General features: G+C 35.1%; 1 protein-coding gene across 6 annotated transcripts in view; it reads right to left on the bottom strand.

Annotated features, from left to right (window-relative positions):
- The window catches only part of LOC106870372 (uncharacterized), a 213,924-nt gene that overhangs the window by 185,449 nt on the left and 4,929 nt on the right, over nt 1-23,546 (bottom strand). The gene's annotated exons all lie outside the window — the stretch shown is intronic.

Here is a 23,546-nt window from a genome sequence, read left to right as displayed (position 1 = left end):
ATATATATATATGTATATGTTTGTGTGTTTGTATTTGCCTCTCCCACCATCACTTGACAATCGATGTTGGTGTGTTTACGTCCCTGTAACTTAGCAGTTCAGCAAAAGAGACCAATAAAATAAGTACTAGGCTTACAAAGAATAAGTCCTGGGGTTGATTTGAAACAAATAAGAATAAAAAAAAAAAGAATAATAGAATAAGTACCAGGCTTAAAAACTTAAAAGTACCAGGGTCAATCTGGTGCTCCAACATGGCCAGTTCAATGATTTGATAAGTAATAGGTATCCACATCAACTAAATGACATAGCCACTACTTTAACAACTGTATGTGATCATGTATCTGTAATGGTCTCTTACTCTTACTTTTCAGTATTACAATATTCCTTCCAATAAACACTTTTTTCTCTCTTTGCCTCTCCTTTTAACAAAACATTTAACTACATAACAGCATTCCCTTTCTTTTACTTCTCAGTGTAACTGTAGTCTCTTTCACTAAACACCTCTCTTCAACTAACCACTTCACAACATAACATAAATAGGTACACTAGCATATCAATATTATGGTTGGTGAAGATTTTATACTGACTGTTGATTGGAAAGATTTAATTCAAAATCTTTCTACAATTAATGAGTCTTATCACATGTACATAATTACAAAGTAGGGGCAGTAAGAGTGTTCATCAGTTCTGGAAGTAGAAAATTACTACAATCTGGAATAAAAACCAGGCTGAAGATAAAGTTCTCTAAGAGTTTACTTACTATTACTCTACTATGCTTGCTATGATATTTGTTGGTTCTTGACAAACCTAATCTTCAATATGACAGATTCTGGCTTTGTTTTTGTCCTGCTTCAGCTCTAACAACTCTCTTCATCAGGGTAGCTCAGTGGAAGTGTCAATCTAGTCACTGATAACCATACATTGTATTGGATTACATGTTACCAGTAGCACCTGACAACAATGAAAGATAAATCTTGCTAGGATAAGATCGTCTATTACATAACATCACCTAATAGTCTCATACCTACTCCCCTTGGTTGAGTAATATGAGTCAATCTAGAATCTGCTCTACCCATAATCAACAACAAAATCCTAGCAACAGATTTGAACACTTGACCTATGAAAAGATAGACAAATATCTGATTTAGTTAGCCATTCTACTTCTTCAAGTTTCTCATGAACCCTCAATTATTCACTAAGCGAAACATTAATCTAACTAGGAATAGTTTAACTAGCCTGCTAAGATGTATTAACCCTTTATCATTCAGATTATTCTGTTAAATATAATGTTCATTTATCCAGTTGCTTTGTCTTAATCATACATCATCTTATAGCTGTGAGATTTTGATGGTGTGATTGTTTATTTTTAGATTGACATTGTAGGGTAGATGTGAGAGACCAGATCTGGCTGGTTTGAATATAAACAGGTAGAATATTTTGGCTGGATATGGCCAGTTTAAATGCTAAGGACTTAAACAAAAAGTGGAAATAAATTAAACATTTGTATGAAGAGCCTGTTCTTTTTAGACAAAGCTTGTGATACTATCCATAACATCTCAGAGATTGAATGCTGAAGCAGCTTCACAACTGCCTTCTCTATGTAGCTATGAAAAGTTTGACTTTTATAGGACCAAATAATGGTAATCATGATGTTTATGCCTTTCTAAGTCCCATTAGGTAACATAAATGAAAAACCAGGCAGTATGTAAACTCAGTTTGCATGAATTCACTTTCTACTCTGTCAGTTATAACTTCAGTATTAAAACTCACTAAATTAAAAACAACACAGAAAAAGAAAATTAATTTACATCACAAAACTAAATTAATCATGTAAATTTAAATTATGAAAAAATAAAATTACTGAATACATTGTTCATGTCAAATTAAAAACCATATATTCAAATTGCTTTACTGTTGCTCTTTACTTAAAAAAAAAAAGAGAAAGAAAAAGCTCCACCCATATCCTATAAAACTCAAATGAAAAGAATTTTAATTTTGAGAATCCATTCTAGAAAATAGCCATAAATGACATTAATAATGATTGATTCAATCATTTAGCTTTATCAAAGTAAAATTCTTCTGCAAATTTACTTTACAAATGGGTAATCATCATCATCATCAATGTGATCTTCATTTTTATGTCCACTCATCCATGATTACATTGGTCAGACTGAATTTATAATGGCAGATCTTTTACAGATGGCTACCCTTCTTGTGGCTAACCTTCAGTGGTTTCCAAGTAAGGTAATATTTCTTCATGGCCAGATATGTTTATCACAGAAGACTGGAAAAGAATGACATCACTTATGACAGTCCCACTTGTTTTCAACCATGTATGTATATTAGAAACATACATATATATATATATATATATATATATATATATATATATATATATATATATATATATATATATATATATATATATATATATGTATATACAGGGTGTCATGAATAGACTGTTGTCTAAATTACGCAAAAGTGAAAATAACATTGACATCTCATTTTAACAGATATCCATATATATAAAACTCAGTGTGTGTGTGTGTGTGTGTAAACCCACATAACTTCTGAAGCTCGTAACTAATCTTCTCCAAACTGAGAACATACATTACTTATGTTCCATAGATGGTTTTAGACTCTTAAAATTTTTCACGTAATGAGTAATGGGACCTCTTGGGGCAGAAAAAACCCTTTTCTGTGGTACACATGACCACTATGGAGAAGGGAATTAACTCTTTGTGAAGTAACTTTCAGAAATTGATTGTCTCCTTTACATTCAGTGCAATGAACCAATGTAAACTTCAAACTGCATTGCAATAATAGCCGGTTCTCATACTACCATATATAGCAATCTGTTGGAATAAAAACCGTCTGGAACACACAAAGTTTATTATGAAAAATATGCTAAAATATGTTAAATCCTGAGCAACTATTCAAATATTTTCTTTTAGCTTCAGTGTCAAAGCCTTCCTTCTAAGCATAGATGAAGCCCATACAAATATTCTTCAGCCATTGATTACAAATCGAAATATCGCATGTACATTAACCTACTAATTTATGGTGTTGAAGACCCAACCACATGCATGTGCAGGAAGGATGGTGTCACTTTCCACCCAAGGATTTTGGCCATGCAACATTAGTTTTGGCAAGTAAAAATAAAGTCAGATTTTTTTTAATACACTTCATATACAAGAGGTGTTCATTAAAGGTTTCCTCTGATCCACTTCTCAAGGACTGGGATAAACAAAACTTGGCATAATTATTAGTCCTTTTCTACATAGCCACCACCAATGGTGACATACTTCTCCCATCACTTTATGCAGCTGTGAAACCCTTGTCTCTAGAAGTTGGTAGGCTGCATCTGAAGCCAAGACTTTACTTTGGAAGTAAGTTCATCATCATCCAAAAAATGCTTTCCCTTCAAAAAGATTTCATGGTTGGAAGAAGGTGGAAGTCAGATGGTGCAAGTTCTAGAGATAAGGGAGATAAGGAAGGATTTCATAGTTGCAAGAGTGTACTTTCATATGTGCAACATGTACATTGTGAACTGGGGCATTGTCTTGGAGGAGGCAAACTCCTTTGGTCAGCATGTGACCAATCCATCCACAAAGTATTGGTCAACCTGGGGTTATAGTAGAAGACACTCACCCAAGGTGCTGAGTAGTGGGACTGAACTCAAAACTGCATGGCTGGGAACCAACTTCTAAAACACACAGCCACATGTGAACCTCTGATATATTACCTGTATGGTAGTTCTTATATCAATTGGACATTTTGTTTGATTCTCTAATCTAGTTATTTTGTTTAATTCAGCAAACCTGTATTCTTGACACATCTCCAAGACAATATAGATTGTCTTTCTCTCATATGCAGACTTATACTTTTAATAATAGCTTCCTCACAATAGCTTAAGAGCCAATGCACAATCTCATTAAGATCAGATGAATTACAACAGCTGTAACTTTTAGGAGTTTGATCAGATCCAGTCATTAGAATGTACCAGCTCAATTATCAGTTACTGGAGTCAATTTGCTTATTTTACTGTGCCAATGCCATGCCCTCTACAAGTGCTATGTAAAAGCACCCGTGCTGGTGCTATATGAAAAACACCCAGTACACTCTGTAAAGTGATTGGCATTAAGAAGGGCATCCAGTGGTAGAAACCATGCTAAAACAGCTGACTGGAGCCTGGTATATCCCCACCCAGGCTTGCCAGCTCCTGTCAAACCATCCAACCCATGTCAGCATGGAAAACAGACATTAACCCTTTGGCATTTAAACCAGCCAAAATATTTCTAGTTGTTTGATGTTCAAACTGGCCAGATCTGGCCTCTTACATCTACCTGACAATGTCATTGTAAAAATATACAATCACATCATTGAAATCTTAAATCTACAAGGCAATACATGATTAATTTAAAACAAAGTGAATAAATAAGTATTAAATCTGAATGCAAAAGGGTTAAATGATAATGATGATGACCCTCAATAATCAGCTAGAATCAATGATGTACTGAGGAGGGCTTCACAAGATCAAATTTTCCCATGGCATAACAATTTCAATATGAATGATCTATAAAGAGTTTGAGGATATTTTTCAATATTATTTCAAAATGATTAAAACGTGATGCGCTGGACATAGATCTGTTATGAGTCCTAGAACTTATAGAACTAGAGCTTAACCCAGTTTACATGTGAGTGAGATTGCAACGCAAGATCCACTTCCAAAGCTATTGTTGGAATTCATTTATAGCTGAGTGAACTGGAGTAATGAGAAATGAAATGTTTCGCTCAAGAACACGACATACTGCCCTGTTCAGGAATCAAAACCATGATCTTATGTTTGTGAGTGAAACAACCTAACCTAAATGCAACAGACTAGATACTATTTACTATGTGACAACATATGCATACTACCTTACTGAAATATATAACCTATATAGTAAGCTTGCCTATTTTACATTATTCAGTCCTCCTCCAAGACTGAATCAATACAAAACTAGGTTAAAAAATATTTGAAGGATCTGAGAAAACAACTGACAGGTCCTATTCAGGTTAGGTTCATTTATCACAAAATCTAACATATGCATACTTCTGTATTATCATTTCAGCAGCCTATTTTTTTTTTCCTTGCATGCTTTTACTGCACTACTAAAAGCAGCTCTGTGTGCCTTGGATATGTGCTACAGTTAGCTTTGGTGCTGTTATTTTTACTGTATCAACAGTGCTTTATGTGCAGTTCCTAGCAGTTTTATTTTCTACATGTTATATGTAGTCACAAGTCTAAGAATTTTGGTTATGTATTTGTCTGCACATTTTTGATCAGACCTAAAACAACTATTATTATATGAATTGTTTCTGTTTTCAGGCCCCGCATTCAGGTTACTTCTATTTCCAGATCTTCGTATTTTGATAATTTCTCCATTTCTTTTACAGATACCTTGTCATCTTTTGGGACTGATATGTCAATTAGGATGCACTTTTTGCCTTGGTGTTTTTTGACCACAATATCTGATCAATTAGTTTTTATCTCCCTATCTGTGTATATTAACATATCTCAGAGTATCATTTTCTGAGACCTTTTCTAGATATGCCTATACTAACTCTTTTCTGTCTGCATTCTATAGTGCTGACACAACTTCAGTGTATGTAAGTTCTTACTCTGACTTGTCTGTGAATATATTATTATTAAAAATAAAAGAAATTACTATTATCATTATTATTATAGTTTAGTAACGTAAGCTAGTGAAACATCTATCAGCTACAAACAGCATTTTACCATGGTATGTATTTACAATAACCTAGGCCACTGAGAGCCATGTGTTTGAGAGATGAGGTGCCAGATACAATAGCACAGCACTAAAGATAGGATTAAAAAGATATGTATATATATATATATTAATCATTTAGACATTACGCCAACTTGCAATTGACTCAGCTGGCTGCAACATTGAAAATAAGTTTTAAAAAACACTGCCATGCAATGAAATTTGTCTTTTGCATAACCATCAGAAACCATTGTCATGAAGTAGAAAATATACAATGAACAAATAAAATAAGAATAAATCCTTTCCTGGTTAAAAATCTAAATTTTAAACTGAAACACATTGGAGAAGATTGGAGAAGCACTTTTAAAATTTCTAAATTAAAACACATTGGAGGAGCACTTATTTTTAATGAACCATTTAATTTTGTTTTTAGTATTAGCTAAATCCAACTGCAGCATATTGCATGTAATTAGAAATATCAAAATATCAGGTTGTTTGATATAAGACAATCCAACAATGGAGTCAAAACAAAAAGCATAGAAAGATCTAAATTTGCAAATTTGCAAAATACATTCGTTTTCACATCTACTGAGGCAAAATTTCTGCAGCTGGATGCCTTTCCTGTCACCAATCCTCCTGTTTAGAAGCAAGGTAATATTTCCTCATGGCCACATGTTTCTCATGGAAGATTAAAAACAAACAACATTGCTTGTATAATGGTGACAACATCACTCAACATTGAGACAAGGGAACACACAGACACCCAAACACACACATGACTGGTTTCTTTCAGCTTCCATCTACAAAATCCACTCACAAGGCTTTGGTTGGCAAAGTCCAACCAAAGAGACTTGCCCAAGGTGTTGTGTAGTGGGACTGAACCTGAAACTACATGGCAGGGAAGCAAGCTTCTTAACCATACATCTATGCCTGAAACAAAGCACATATGTAATTTTAAAGATTTGAAAAACTAAAATTCTTCATCATATACAATTTTAAAAGACACTTCCCCCACACTCCAAAATTAATAAATTCTAAAAATTCTAAAATAGGTTTTAGTCTAAAAGTTAATATAGTCAAACTGGTTGACTCAATATAAACACACCCACACACATAACTAAAAAAAATATGACTGTTCTAACACGCATCACCTACTTAACACAAAACAAATATGATTACTCTAATACACATATATACATGATATATCTAATATTATGATAAATATATAGATCACGCACACTTTATCTTTCTAACAATGTGGACGGCATTTACTAACGCATTGGAGAAATTTTCATTTAAAGATTGCCATTTTAGTTCTCTGCTTTCTGCTATTATAGTTTCATTAGCATTAGACAGGAAGAAGAATGCTTTTAAAGGTAGATCAAAGAAACAATGCATTGTAATAAGCACACATTTATTAGTAATGCAGGCATGCATGTACACACATAAACACAGATCTTCCAGTGATAGGTTGATTGCTTTGTATTCGATCTTTCTTCAATACAATTTTATTTTAGAGTAAATGGCTATGAAAAAAATTTGCTAGTGAGAGAGATAGAGAGAGGGTAAGAGAGAGAGGGAAAGAGAGAGGAGACAGAGGGAATGAGAGAAGAGACAGAGAGAAAGGGGAGGGAGTGAACGCTAAGAGAGAGATAGTAATAATCAAATTAAGATAAAAACTGACATTCTGTCCTCTGGTTCTTCTCTCAATCAATTACTTTAAATGTTAACGCTATTGTCTCTGCAGTGCAATCAGTTAGCACATCAGTGGATGTAATGTTTGTTCTAATTTTTAGTAATTAGTATGTGCAAAAAAGAAAATCCTATATTGAGCTAATTCATTTCAAGACAAAAGAACGAATGCACTAAATGCATTAGGTCTACAGTGAGCCTAAGACTCATAAAGCCAGAACAAAATCCAATTTTCATGGCATAAAAGTAACTGAGATAACAACACCTTCCTCCTGAACAGCTGGCCCATCACACGGTAAACTTCCCAGTTGTTGCTGAAACTCATTTACAGCTGAGTGGATTGAAAAGAAGTGTCTTGCTTAAGAATAAAACACACCACCTGATCTGGGAACTGAAACCCTAATCTTATGATTGTGAGCGCAACATGCTACACACAAGACCACATGCCATTGCATGCGCACATACACACACACACACATGCATATATGGATATATATTTGTTCATTTCCAGGCAGGATTTTATAGTTTGGCGTTGGACTGACCAATGCCTTGTGAGTAAATTTGGTAGATGGAAACTGTGGAAGCCAGTTGTGTGTGTGTGTGTGTGTGTGTCTCCCACCACTGCTTAGCAACTAGTGTTGATTTGTTTACCTTCTTATAATTGAGTGGTTTGGCAAGAGAGAACAATAGAATAAGTACCAAACTTTAAAATTAAGTACTGGAATCAATTTGTTCGATAAAACCTAACAAGGTGCTGAAACAATATAAAAGATAATTGATAAAAGAAAGAATACATCAATGTGATTTAACACCCACTTTTTCATGCATGCATGGGTCAGTCAGAGTTCTTTGAGACAGATTTCTACAGCTTGATGCTCTTCTAGTCATCAAGTCTGAATTGTTTTCAAGCAAAGTAATAATTCCCTTGTCTATCAAACGAGAAACAGTCAGGGGATAGTTACAGGGTAAACTGGAAAGACACAAATACTTGAGTGGGTCTTTTATTTACAAAGATCACACAAGATCAAAAAGCCCAGACATACTTTCATTGTTGACTGCAAGCAAAGGACACAACCTGTACTGAGAGACCAGCTATTGATTACAGTTAGCAAAAATACATGAAAATGAGGGAAATATGAACTCAATTACACATAAAACATACATTCATACACACACACACTCATAAGCTTTTTCAGTTTCTGTTAAGTAATTTCATTCATAAAGTAGTGGTCAACTTGCAACTATAGTATAGAATGCCAGCCAACCAACATTAACACCTTAACATTTAAACTGGCCATATCCAGTCAAAGTATTCTACCCATTTTATGTTCAAACTGGCCATATCCAACCTTTCATACTTACCTTAAAAGGTCATTCTAAAAATAAACAATTACACCATTGAAATCTCAAAGCTATGAGATAATGCATGATTAACCCAAAACAATATGAATAAATAAGCATTTGACTGAATCTGAATGCTAAAGGGTTAACACAATGAAAACAACCCACAACTATGTAGTGAACTTCTTACCCACACAGCTTCATAAAATTTGCCTCCACTGCCACAAAAAGAAAAACATTTGATCAATTATTCTTTTATCTTTTACTTGTTTCAAATATCAGACAGTGCCATGCTGGGACACTGGCTCAAAGGTTTAATACTACAAATTGACTCCAGTACTTATTTTATCAGTCTTGTTTGCTGAACTGCTAGATTATGAGGACATAAATAAACCAACACCGGTTGTCAAGCAGATGTGGTGCGATGGGTAAATTTCTGCCATTTTATACTTTTAATTTCACGCATGTGCATTGTTTGTTTTTTATTTTGCCAATCACACAGTATAGTAGGGCCAGTTAGGCACCATCTGTGAGAAAGCACCATGACGCAATTCACTCTGCCAGAAATTTGGAAACAACATGCTGTATTGCTTAGCAGTCATATCGAAAGCTCCAGTATGAATATTTCAAAGTGTTTGGGTGTCATTCTGAGGACAGCACAGAGGATTCAGAAAGAGTTGAATGAATCTAATGGTGATTATGAAAGTATGACAGCTCAGAAAACTCATTCTAATCCTTCTGATAAGAAGAGAACTCCTGAATTTGTTGCTGAGATCCAGGTTATGATTGACAATGATCCCTCCAAGTCAATCAGGTCGATTGCCAGCGACATAGGAGTGTGTGAGTTTCTTACCAGGCAGGTGTGCATGAAGACATTCAGTATTCCTCATACAAGATGAGAAAGGGCCAATTTATATCCCAAGCCATCAAAGACAAGAGGAAAGAGAGCGCTATGAAGCTTTTGAACAAACTCAAGCATCCCCTCCAACCAAACATGCTTTGGTTTTTCTCAGATGAGAAAAATTTCTGCCAGGATCAGATTGTGAACACACAGAACTGTTGACTTAGAGTGTCCCCAAAATATGTAACGAGAATAACAAAAATCAAACATCCAGTCAACATCATGGTGTTTGGAGTGATCACTAGTGATGGCAACATTATGCTTCTATTCATCTTCCCACACAACCTCAGATTCAACACTGAGGCCTCATCAAGTGCCTGGAGGAGGTAGCGCTGCCTTGGGTGAAGACGGTGGCTGCTGGAAGACCCTATATCTGGCAACAGGACTCTGCACCATGCCACACAAGCAAGAGAATCCAGTCATGGCTGTCAGACAATTTCTGTGACCACATCACCCCCAACATCTGGCCACCTAACTTCCCAGACTGCAACGTCCTTGATTATTATGTGTGGGGTGCAGTTAAGCAAGAGACCAACAAAATTCCTTGTAACATCAAAGATCAACTGTAGGCAAGGATCATGGCAACATTCACCAACTTAAACAAGGAAACCATCCAGAAGAGTTTCAGGAAATGCTAAAGTTGTCTGGAGGCTGTGGTTGAAGCCAATGACAATTTTAAATAAATTTACTCTTTGGTATTTCAAGATATTTTTATGTAATTTTGATAAATATATATGTTAAAATGAGATGTCAATCTTATTTTCTTTTTGTGTAATTTATATGACAGTTTATTCACCGTACCCTGTATGTATACACACACACACACGACAGTCTTCTTTCAGTTTCAGTCAATCAAATCTACTCATGAAGCTTTTGTCTGGTCAGGGTTATAGTACAAGACACCAGCCCAAGGTGCCAAGCAGTGAGACTGTGTTTGGGAAGCAATCTTTTTACTACACAGCCCACACCTATCGATGGCAGATAGAATTGTTTTTTAGAGATTTTTAAACTTATTAGATTAGGATACTGAAGGTTGGATATTTTGATAGACCATTATTAATTCATGCAATTGTCACTCTGTACTAAACTTGTAATGGGGGTGGTGGGTGGATGAAAGAATTACTGTCTTTTGAAACAGAACATTCTCTATCCTTCAAAACAAGAGACCTCCTTAGTAAACCAAGGGTGAGAAGCTAGTTACTTGACAAGACAAAACATCATATCAACTTTAACATTCTTTCAGTGATGACATACAAAAACATTCAGATACATTTTTGGAAGAATAAAAAATAAATAAATAAATTCCCATTAGAAAAGAAAAACAGGAAAACATCTTATCTCTTTCATAACATCAATATTATTTTAATTAATGGAATTACCTTAAACATGATGCAAATATGTAGCTATCTAGTAATAGCATTATTTTCTTTTCTCTTTCCCTAAACCTATTGGCAACTTAAAAGTCAAGGATCACCTTTGCTGATGCTAAATAGAGCTCTATCAATTTATTCTGCATTATTTCCCATGAAAATCATGATAACAGGGGAATCATTAAACCAATTAAAACCATCCTTATAAACAAAATCCTCTAATTACAGATCCAATTTCATTCAAAAAGGTTATTTATGCTATGAAACATTCTGAAGAATGTTACAAGGATTGCCCCTCGTAGAACGAGAAACATTTTCTTCAGCCTACAGAAACCCTCTATTTTACTAACTGGCTCTTTTCATGAGAGGTTTTTCCTGTAAGATGATTCATACTTATTCTCATCTTTAAATATCACCAGCTGTTTGTATTTCAGCATTTTTGTTAACATCTAAGTAAAAAAAAAAAAAAATCAAAACAAAGACTTCATTAGAAGTCTCTAAAACACAATGATCAATGTATTAGCAAATTTCCACCCCAACCTTTTTTTTTAACTCAATGTGGGTTTATGGCAAACACACATTGCTGCAGAAAAAAAGGAACTTTTAATCGTTGCCTATATATATATATATATATATATATATACCCCCTCTTATTTATCATAGTCCTCCAGGCAATAACACAGGAATTCAAGACAGGATGCCCCTAGGAGCTCCTCTATGCTCCTCTTGCTTTAATTGCTGAGTCACTATCAGAACTAGAGGAGACGTTTTAGGTGTGGAAGCAAGGACTAGAATCGAAGGGCTTTAGAGTCAACCTAGCTAAAACCAAAGTCCTAATAAGTAGGAAGGTAGACAAAACACAAACCCCTTCAGGTAGATGGCCCTGCTCGATCCGTAGAAAAGGTGTAGGTAGAAACTCTATGAGATGTACCCAGCATAAGCTATGGACACATAAGAGGTGCAGGAATATCAAAGGAAGGCTAACTAGGAAGATAGTTTTTGTATGTGGCAGATGTTCAGGAGCAATAAACACTGAAAATGTGCAGAAAACAACTTCTGCCACATTCCAGGGAGAAAAACTAGAAGTAGTTGATAGCTTCCGTTACCTAGGTGACCAAGTCAGTAACAGGGGAAGGTGTGCTGAAAGTGTAGCTGCTAGAATAAGAATAGCCTGGGCAAAGTTCAGAGAGCTCTTACCTCTGCTGGTGACAAAGGGCCTCTCACTCAGAGTAAAAGGCAGACTGTATGATGCATGTGTACGAACAACCATGCTACATGGCAGCGAAACATGGACTGTGACTGCTGAGGACATGCGTAAGTTCGCAAGGAATGAAGCCAGTATGCTTTGATGGATGTGTAATCTCAGTGTGCATATTCAACAGAGTGTAAGTACCTTAAGAGAAAAGTTGGACCTAAGAAGCATCAGTTGTGGTGCGCAAGAGAGGCAATTGCGCTGGTATGGTCATGTGGCGAGAATGGATGAGGATAGCTGTGTGAAAAAGTGCCACACCCTAGCGGTTGAGGGTACCTGTGGAAGAGGCAGGCCCAGGAAGACCTGGGATGAGGTGGTGAAGCACGCCCTTCGAACATCAGGCCTCACTGAGGCAATGACTAGTGACCGAGACCTTTGGAAATATGCTGTGTGTGAGAAGACCCGGCAAGGCAAATGAGACCATAACCCGTGGCCTTTACCAGGGGTGTAGCCAGCCCACTTATGCGTACCTTTCCTTCTTTGGACACAAAACCCTGCTTGCGAAGACCTGTTGAGGCAAGTAAAATCGAAATCGAATTCGAAATTGAACCAAATTCGAGGACTAGCACCCATGCCAACCTTCCTTCATTGGACACTAAACTCAGCTTGCAAAGACCTGTTGGGAAAGGGAGATTGAAACTGTACCAAATTCGATGACTGGCACCCGTGCCAGTGGAGAGCTAACAGCACCATCTGAGTGGGATCACTGTCAGAGTAGCGATCTCGCTTCCCTGCTAGTTGCATGTAAAAAGCACCATTTGAGCATGATCGTTACCAGTGTTGCCTTACTGGCACTTGTGCCAGTAGCATGTGAACAAAATATTTGAGCGAGGTCTTTCCCAGTGCTGCTGTACTGACTCCTGTGCAGATGACATGTAAAAAACACCATTTCAGCATGGCCATTGCCAGTACTGCCAGACTGGCCCTCGTGCCAGTGGCATGTAAAAGCACCCACTACACTCTCGGAGTGGTTGGATTTAGGAAGGGCATCCGGCTGTAGAAACCCTGCCAGATCAGATTGGAGCTTGGTGCAGCCATCCGGTTCACCAGTCCTCAGTCAAATCGTCCAACCCATGCTAGCATGGAAAGTGGACGTTAAACAATGATGATGATGATGATGATGATATATATATATATATGTATGTATATATATATATTACTCATTTCAGTTATTAGACTGTGACCATGCTCGGGTATTGCCTTGAAAAATCTTTAGTCAAATGAATCAACTCCAGTACTTATTTTGTGTGTGTGTGTGTGTGTGTGTGTGTGTGTGTGCATGCGTGTGCAGTGAAGACTATTAAAACTATAAAAGAAAGTAATTGTCTTATGATACTCGTATGGCTTAATCAGAAGGGGAACAGCAGTACCCATGAATCTCCCAGAAAACCTTCAAGGTTTGTTGAAAAAAGAGAAGAAACTAGAGACCTAGGTTGAATGCGTGCAAAGAGAGTCAAAGTCGTGGCATTAAACCAGGTGACAGAATAAGTCTAACATTCAAGAACAAGTACCAGCTGACAGACTAACGCAGTTTCTGTCTATCAAATTTCACTGACAAAGCTTGGGTCAATTGAAGGTTATGGTAAAAATTAAAAAAACATATATATCAGAACCCTCTTGCCTGATGTGCTGTGCAGTGAGATTAAACCATGAACTACATAATTGTAAAGAGAATTTAACTACCTGCTCGTAAGTTCATCTTTTGTCTGTAACCTAGCATAAGATGGCAATTTATTTTCGAATGCAGAGACACCATTAGAACATCAGAAACATTGGGTAAATTATCCTAAGAAGAAAATTTTTTCTGCTTTGTAAGGGTAATTTACCCAATGTTTCTGCTGTTCTAACATCATCTCTGCATTCGAAAATAAATTATCTTATTTATATCTATATATACATTTCGGTGCTTATATAAAAAAAACGTTTGTTTATATTTAAATACACATGTTAGCTTCAATTATTTCAATGGCAGAATCAGTAAGTAACAACAAGATATAGTAATTGGTTAAACCAGTGAATATAATAAATCATCATCATCATCACAGATTTAATGTTCACTTTTTCATGCTTGCATGGGTCAGACAGAATTCAATGAGGCAGATTCATACGGCTGGATGCCCTTCCTGTTACCACCTCTCCTGTTTCCAAGTCAGATAGTATTTCCTCACAGCCAGACATGTGTTTCAGGAAGAATGGAAATGACTCACTTGTACAATGGTTACAACTATTGTATAATGTCATGACAAGGAGATACAAACATGCATATATACACACACTTACATATGACAGGCTTCTTTCTGTTTCTGTCTACTGAATCAATCTACTCACATGGCTTTGGTTGAGCCAGGACTCTAGTAGAAAATATTTGTCCAAAATGCAGTGGGACTCAACCAAAAACCATGTGGTTGGGAAGGAAACTTAACCACATCACCTTAAATCAATATTTCAGAAATCAGCAATTGCTCACTAGATATGAATTAAAAAAAAAACCCTTATTAGAGAGTGACATTGATATCTAAGAGGCTAATCTGAGGGGCATGAGCAATTTAGATAAGAGAGACTGTCTACAATTGTAAATTGCCCTTGAAATTACTAAACTATTACCAATAGAGAAGATTCTAAAGCTTTCTTATTGGCTGGTCTACTTTTGAAGTGATAATACAATTTAGAAACCATTTAAACTTTTATTATTATTATTTCTATTTATTATCTTTATTCTTTTCTTCTAGACCAACACCTTAACTAAAAATATCCTTCTTGCAGACAAGACATATAAAAGGCTATCATGCATAAAAATAAATAAACAAATAAGCAATTAGATTTCAGTTTTAATAAAGTAAAACTACTTTCCTTAAGTTTTGACCTAATTTCAGTCAACCATAACTTCATTAACATGTTCACTGATCATTCAAATTTTTCAGTCTTTATTTCCTACACCCATAAATTAAATATATCATCACTTATGCTCTGATTAAAAGGAAATAAATGACACTGGTGTGTTTGTCCACAAAGATGTTGTATATGAAGACATGGTGTTTAAATTTATCTATACATACAATATTGGCTAAAAAAACTTTACAGATATATTCTGCATTACAGTACATAAGTAATGTAATCTCTGAGAGCAGTCGTTGACATTGGTTGATCGAGTGGGTAGACTAAACACATTACAAGATTTAGTTTCATCCTTCTGGTTTTACAATAAAGGCTTATAAAATAAGTACTAGTAATACACTGAATTCAATTTAATTGACTAAATATTTCTCTTCTGCTGCAATTGGCTTTATACCAAATCAATATCAATTTTTTGTAGATGCACAACATCTGAAATTTTTATAGAGGGGAAATGAGATTTAGTGACATTTATGCCATTTTAACAAACATTTTAGACGTAAATTAAGTGAACTGGCTTACAACCAAGAATTAAAGCTGGTCTACAGATTCAACTAATTGGAAACTCATGTAATTCACTAATCACATACTGAATAACACTATGCAGGTTAAGACATCATACAAATTTAAATTGGTCAAACATGAATTACAATGACTGATTAAAGTTTCTTAAGCAATTTAGAATCAGTTGGTTTGACAACTTATTTATTTAATTTCTTTCAGCTTGAGATAAAATGCACTGCTGAAGAGGTTATAAAAAAACCCAATGTTTAAGAGAAGTTAGTAGAGTTGATATGTTATCTAAGAAACTAGAAAAAAGTAATTAGAAAGAAGAATTAACCAAATGAAGTAGATTCGGGAAGTAAAGATCATTCAGTTATTCAGATACTGTAAATAATAAAGTCTTCAGAAGAAAAATATAATTTTATAAAAGTAAATAATGCTAACAGAATGCACTGAGGAATGGATCTCATTGTTAAAATAGTAAAATGTCGAAAATGTTTATTGAGCATCTAATTAAATATTATTGAGTATCTAATTAAAGACAACTTTAATTATCAGACATTTATAAAAAATTTAAGCAAAATTTTGTTAAAACCATATATTGATTCGCATATCTTGTAAGTCTCAGGAATGTGTGAAGGATCAGTACTTAGCTATATTTTCATAATATAAATCTCTCCCTAAATGAGACACTAGTCTAACTCAATAATATTCCTGTGTGATCTGGTACTTATTCATCACAGTTAAATGAGCTGTTGCATGTAGAATTATGTATACAGTGTATACTTTATACATACTGAAACATAAACAGTGAATTTTAATTCAAGATGCCTGAACTGGTTGTTCACTCTGACCAACCCCATTTCATTAGTTCTCTATCAGACATTGACCAATAAATACTTAAGATGGGCATCAATTGTGTTAATTTCACCATTCAAAGAAGGTCTGCAAAGGTCACCAATACTCCTCTCCTCCTATAAATAACTTTTTTTAAGAAAAAAAAAAGACCATACACTTATTTTACAGTTTAGACAAAGCTGCCTGTACCAACAAGTGGTTGGTGGACTTAATTATCTTACCAAACTTTTCACATAGTCCCACAATGATAAAAATAGTAACTTGTAACCCAAAGATATAAGTCAATGGAACATATGAATTCAAAATATTTAAAAGTTTAAATATTTCCACATCATTAGAATCCCAAATTATTTACAGCCAATAGAATTATCTTATTTGTCATTTGTTATTTTAGAATAAAGATTTGAAATAAATGGAAAAGAGATTGTATAAATAGAAAATAGAGACATTAAACAGAAAAACGGGGATGGGAGAGAGAAAACTAAAGATTCCTTAGACAGGATACATTAATAAAATTACATCTTTACATGCATGACATTTGACAAAATCTCTTTGAAAGAAAACCATCTGGCAGTAACAAACAAACAAAAAGGAAGAATAAAAAGACCTTAAATTTATTACTAAAGTGACTATCTCAATATTTATACATACACAAGTCAAATTCTTATCTACTACTGCCACCCTCCACCAAAAAAAAAAAAAGTATAAAATAGAATTTTAATTATGAGGGAATATTTTCTTTTGCTTTAGAAAATGTATTCATTTTACTATATATTTTTTAGTTATATAAATAGACTTATATAAATGAAGTATTCTTCTATTACATGCTGAGAAAACACACGCTTTTAATCTAAAAGGTTACTATTATCTCCTTTCACTAGAAACATGTTTCTTTGGTTTAATATTAGTTCTTGAAGTACATAATATGTAATATTTTAAAAAGGGGGTCAGGGGAATACGATATAATTCGTTCATCAATGCAAACAAGTAGATTACTTCCAGTCATAGAATTCTTATAAATATAAATAAAAGAAGTAAAGGAAACAGCTTCACACATTCCTTGTCACCCAAAATAGCACTCTAGTAATTAATTCATCTTCATTATTTCAAAGTCAATTGCTTTGTTAATAACACAGACAAGAATTGGTTTTAATATAATCCATACTATTAAGATCTATTTGTATTTCTTTCTATCATCATTATTATAATTGATAAATACACAATTGTAGTCTTTCCACCCTCTTGCAACATTCGTTCATTCATTTTGAATTTATTTTTCCATGCATGTATGGACTGGATGAATATGTTATTTGAGGCATTGTCCAGGCACAATTTGATGACAGGAGAATATTACCGTAATAATGTACCCTGCCCACCCATCACCACACACACACAAATAGGTAGATAGGTTGTTGGAACTCCATCACTCACGACGTTGAGGGTTCCAGTCGATCCGATCAACGGAACAGCCTGCTCGTGAAATTAACGTGCAAGTGGCTGAGCACTCCACAGACACATGTACCCTTAACGTAGTTCTCGGGGATATTCAGCGTGACACAGTGTGACAAGGCTGGCCCTTTGAATTACAGGCACAACAGAAACAGGAAGTAAGAGTGAGAGAAAGTTGTGGTGAAAGAGTACAGCAGGGTTCGCCACCATCCCCTGCCGGAGCCTCGTGGAGCTTTAGGTGTTTTCGCTCAATAAACATTCACAACGCCCGGTCTGGGAATCGAAACCACGATCCTATGACCGCGAGTCTGCTGCCCTAACCACTGGGCCATTGCGCCTCCTAGGTAGATAGGTAGATAGGTAGATAGATAGAGATAGAGAGAGAGATAGAGAGATAGATAGAGATAGATAGGTAGATAGATAGAGAGATAGATAGCTAGATAGAGAGATAGCTAAATAGAGAGATAGCTAAATAGAGAGATAGCTAAATAGAGAGATAGCTAAATAGAGAGATAGCTAAATAGAGAGATGGCTAAATAGAGAGATGGCTAAATAGAGAGATGGCTAAATAGAGAGATGGCTAAATAGAGAGATGGCTAAATAGAGAGATGGCTAAATAGAGAGATAGATAGATAGATAGACAGACAGACACATCCACATAAACAAAACAGTCTTCTTTCAGTTTCTGTCTACCAAATCCACCCACAAGGTTTTGGTCATCCAGGGCTATAGTGGAAGATCCTTGTTGAAGGTGTCATGCACTGGGACTGAACCTGAAACATTGTGATTGGGAAGTGAACTTCTCAACCTACCCTCCACAAACAAACCAATTACACACACACACACACACGTATGTATATATTTCTGCTAATATAACCAAATGTCAACTTAGCTTAGTGAAAGAGCTAGATTGTACTCTTGTTACTCAGAATGCTATGTAGCCAAGAGTAAATAAATCAAGTATAAGATAAGAGAAAACATACATCAAATGAGATGTCATACATTTACACAGATAAGAATTAATGTTAAAATTATTCCATTCTGTCTAAAATAGGAGTTATTCAAACACATGCATACACCAAGTCAATACCTAAAAATTAATGTGTGGGAGGTTTATATAAAAAATATCTCTATGGCTAATGGGGATCAGGCTTACAAAGTTAAGAACAATAACATAGCACAGAGAGTGCTGCATGGAAGCTGCCAAAGAAACAGAGTTTATACAGCTGGACATTCTAACCAGTTGCAAAGTACTGACCAATTTTGTGACTAGAACATTGGTTGAATCAAAAAGATAGCAAATGATAGAAAAATAGTACAGTAAATAAGGTTATTAGAAATAACCTGAAGGCAGCGAGCTAGCAGAAACGTTAGCACGCCAGGCGAAATGCTTAGTGGTATTTCGTCTACTGTAACGTTCTGAGTTCAAATTCCACCGAGGTCGACTTTGCATTTCATCCTTTCGGGGTCGATTAAGTAAGTACCAGTTACGCACTGGGGTCGATATAATCGACTTAATCCGTTTGTCTGTTCTTGTTTGTCCCCTCTGTGTGTAGCCCCTTGTGGGCAGTAAAGAAATAAAAAATAAGATATAAAATAAGTTTGGAAGGTGCAAAAGACAGGAGGTAGCAAAGAACTAGACATAAACATACTGAAAGATAATCTCATGGATAACTTTGACATGAATACAACTTAGAGGAAGAAGTTATAACAATGAGTACATTCATGATAAATGACGCATGGTTAACCAGTTTCATCAATGATGATGGTGCTATTTGGAGGCAAAGAAACTATGTCACACCCTAAGGAAGAACAACATTATGAATGCCATCAATAATAAACAGAATGTTAAAAAGTTGATTCTTCACTGATCCATCAATGTTTCTTTTGTTTTGTTCATTTTCTTACTAATTATCAAAAAAAATTTCTTCAGAAATAATTGAAATAACTATATCTAACATTGATGAAGCATCTGAAAAAAGGCTGTAGCATACAATTTATCATTTTTACAAGTTACAACTAGTTACAATATGACTTAGACACTAATAGACATAGAAGACACTTTTTAAAAAATTTCTATGGCTCAAAAGTATTAAAATAAATCCAAGCGTATTGTTAATCAAATCCTACTCACACCCACTCATAGCTACAACCCATCATGAGAGTTGAAACAGTTAGGTTTCAAAAATGAAAACAAAAACAAAAAAAGTGGGGAGAAAGCCAGTACCACACTACATACTCATGGAAGATTCCCCAGTTTAAAATGGCAGAGGATTATCTGAATGAGATGAATATCACCATTATACAAACTTAATATTTTGCATTACACAACTGAGCAACAGTAACCATGGCGGTTCCATGCAGCAGCCCAATCACTAAAGGCAACAGACTCTAAGCTAACATATCGAACTGCATGGAACAATCATCTTAAGAAGAGTCTCTTGACAATACACTGGTTATTCCCTACCCTAGACCTGCACTTAGCAGGGCTTTTCTCCAACATTAACAAGAAACTTAATTTTATTAAAAGCCTTGTGAGTGGATTTGGTAGACGAAACTGAACGAAACCCACCATATATATATATACATATATGTATGTATGTGTGTGTGTTACTGTCTCCTTGCTTTCACATCATGTGTAAACAAGTATCACCATCATGTAAATGGTATCCTTCTTTTCCAATCTTGCATAAAAATATGTCTGGTCATGGGGAAATATTCCCTTACCTGGAAACAAGTGAGAGTTGGCAACAGGAAGGACACCTGGTTGTAGAAAATCTACCTCAACAAATTCTGTCCATGTGAGCATGAGTAAGTGGAGGTTAAAATGATGATAATGAATTCAGAACATAGATTCATTTTTGGCCAGTAATCTCTTAATTGTGCTATTTTTGTGCAACTATATTTAACAGCAATGGCTCAGCAAAGTTATTGACGCAGGAAACAGCATTTTCAAGAGACAATGTCAAAAACAACATAGGCCACTAAGAAATCCTCAAGCAGCCTTTAAGTACATTATGTCTCAGATCGTGATTCCAATGAGAAGAGAAAAAGAAAATCTAGTCACATGAATCTTATTCCAAATGAACACTATATGTCATAACATCTTGAACATTCCTTCCCCATGAAAATAACAAGTATTTGTAATATTTTTGCTACTTAGCACTCACAATCATATTAAGTAATTCACACTACTTAGATTTTTATCAGATTTAAGGATCACTAACAAAGAATAAATCCACTTGTGTTATTTACTCTTTGCAATAAAAACCTCTACGATTATCAAAATTACATGAGATTTTATGATAGTGCAGCTATTTCTACAAATATGCAAATGAACGATGCATGGGAGATGAAAATATTATGAGTAGGTAACTGAAGATAGTTTAGCAGATACAGATTAAGGAAAACCTGGAAAGAGGTCTCATAAGACTAACACATGCTTTTTGGTTTCACCAGTTGGCCCTACAGATCAGATCTACCCAAGTTCGCATTGCCTATATTATCAGAGCCTTTTGATCAATTGAGCACAATCTCACTTGATGGTTCTTAGATTTTTAACCACTCCTAGAGGGAAAATTTTTTTAGGAATTGCTTGGATAATCTCAGCTGACTGAAGTTTTTACAACTTGCTATAGTTCATATGAGCGACTATTGCATTTTTATGCTGTAAGATCAAATGTGGGTAAGTTACATCTCACATAATACAGAAATGACACAGATGAAAACGTTTTAACACAAAGCTATTGAAACTATTAGGATGGAATATAGAAATTAAGATGAAGATTATAATTTATGTAACTGTGTGATGGAATGGTCAAATGATCAAAGTGTTCATTATGCTGGGAGTTCATATCCTAATAAAAAAAACTTTGTCACAGTATACCCAATGAAAGAATAAGCTTAATGCTATCATGTAAGTTATTTGTAATAAAGTAGTAACTTTAATTGAAGAAGTCTTCAACTCATATGCACACATCCAAAACCAAGTACAGACTTTTGAGTTTTATTGTTCATATTAAGATTTGTGTGTATGTGTGTGTATACAATAAATAAAATCATCATCATCATTTGACGCCTGTTTTCCATGCTGGTATGGGTTGAACGGTTTGACAGGAGCTGACAAAACCAGGAGCCGGGCTCCATTGTCTATTTTGATATGGTTTCTACAGTTTGATGCCCTTCCTAATGCCTACCATTTTACAGAGTGAACTAGGTGCTTTTTAAGTGGCACCATCACAAACAGGGTCACCAAATGCCTTGTAAAGCAAAATAACTTTAATATAAGAAAATATTTGTCTTTTAGTGAGGAAGAAAGGCAATACTTATAAACCCTTTTCACAGGATTGCAAATACAAGTGGAAAAAAGTAATCTCAAACTTGAGACCTTCCCCATATACTGCCAAAACACCTTTAACAGAATCCATCCTGTACGAAGTAGTTCTAAACTGTGTGATAGATTAAGTGTACCACCCTGGAAGGCTGTAATGGGATTTGAACTCAGAATGCAAGGGCCCACCATCCAACACTCTTACAGTTCTGCCATTCCACTGGCCTGGATTACAACTTTTATCAATCCTGAAAGAATGAGAAATATAGTTCATTCACCTTGGCAGGATCTAAATGCAGGACAAATTCTGCAATACATTTATCCGATACTATAACAACTTCTACAACTCGCCCCCATATAAACCAGTCATATTTAATACAAATGTTTGAAATAAAAAACTCAGCAAAACTTTCTTAATTAAGGAATCTGGAGAAAATTTAGCAGATGTCTACTAAATAGAGCTGTATTTTAAATTACATTGAGGAATGGTGAAACCATGCAACATAAACATAAAGAAACTTCACACAACACAAAGCAAACTAAAGTGGGAACCTCTACGTGGTCACTTAACATGTTAGAAATAGCAACCAAATCCCCCACCCGTCTCTCGAGCTCACACTGGATAATTTAGCTCTGGATGCATTATCTAAAAATAAAATGAGATAGCCACGGCTAGACCGTATTGATTAAAAGTCTATTTAATCGAAGCTGACCTGGAACTAAACAATAACAACCAATATAAAAGCATATATAGCCCTCGATGTAATATTTTGATGCAAAAATACGAACACTCCATCACTGTGTGTGCTTAGGAGGAAGGTTCTCTTTACTAAGCAGTTCTTCCCATTTAGCCAGAATTTCATACGTCAATGGTGCAGATAAGACAGATGCTGCCTCTATTTAAAGAGAAAGCACTTGTCACAACTATTTGTATCATTTGTAACAGGTGAGTAGAAAAGCATTATTTTAGACAGCGTTGATGTTTATTCTAGTTGGCAAAATTAGAAAATATTTCTACACACACACACACACACACAGGGTGTTGGTTTCGGACACGGTCACATTAAAAAATGTGTTGGAAAGTGAATCGCAAATCATCAAGAAACGATTACCTATATATATGTGTATGTGTGTGTGCTCCTTTCCCTTTTCTCTCTGTATTATATATATATATATATATATATAT

This window comes from Octopus bimaculoides, chromosome 1 (assembly GCF_001194135.2).
Source record: "Octopus bimaculoides isolate UCB-OBI-ISO-001 chromosome 1, ASM119413v2, whole genome shotgun sequence".
In the NCBI taxonomy this organism is placed as follows: domain Eukaryota; kingdom Metazoa; phylum Mollusca; class Cephalopoda; order Octopoda; family Octopodidae; genus Octopus; species Octopus bimaculoides.
This window is presented reverse-complemented; position numbering and strand designations above follow the sequence as displayed.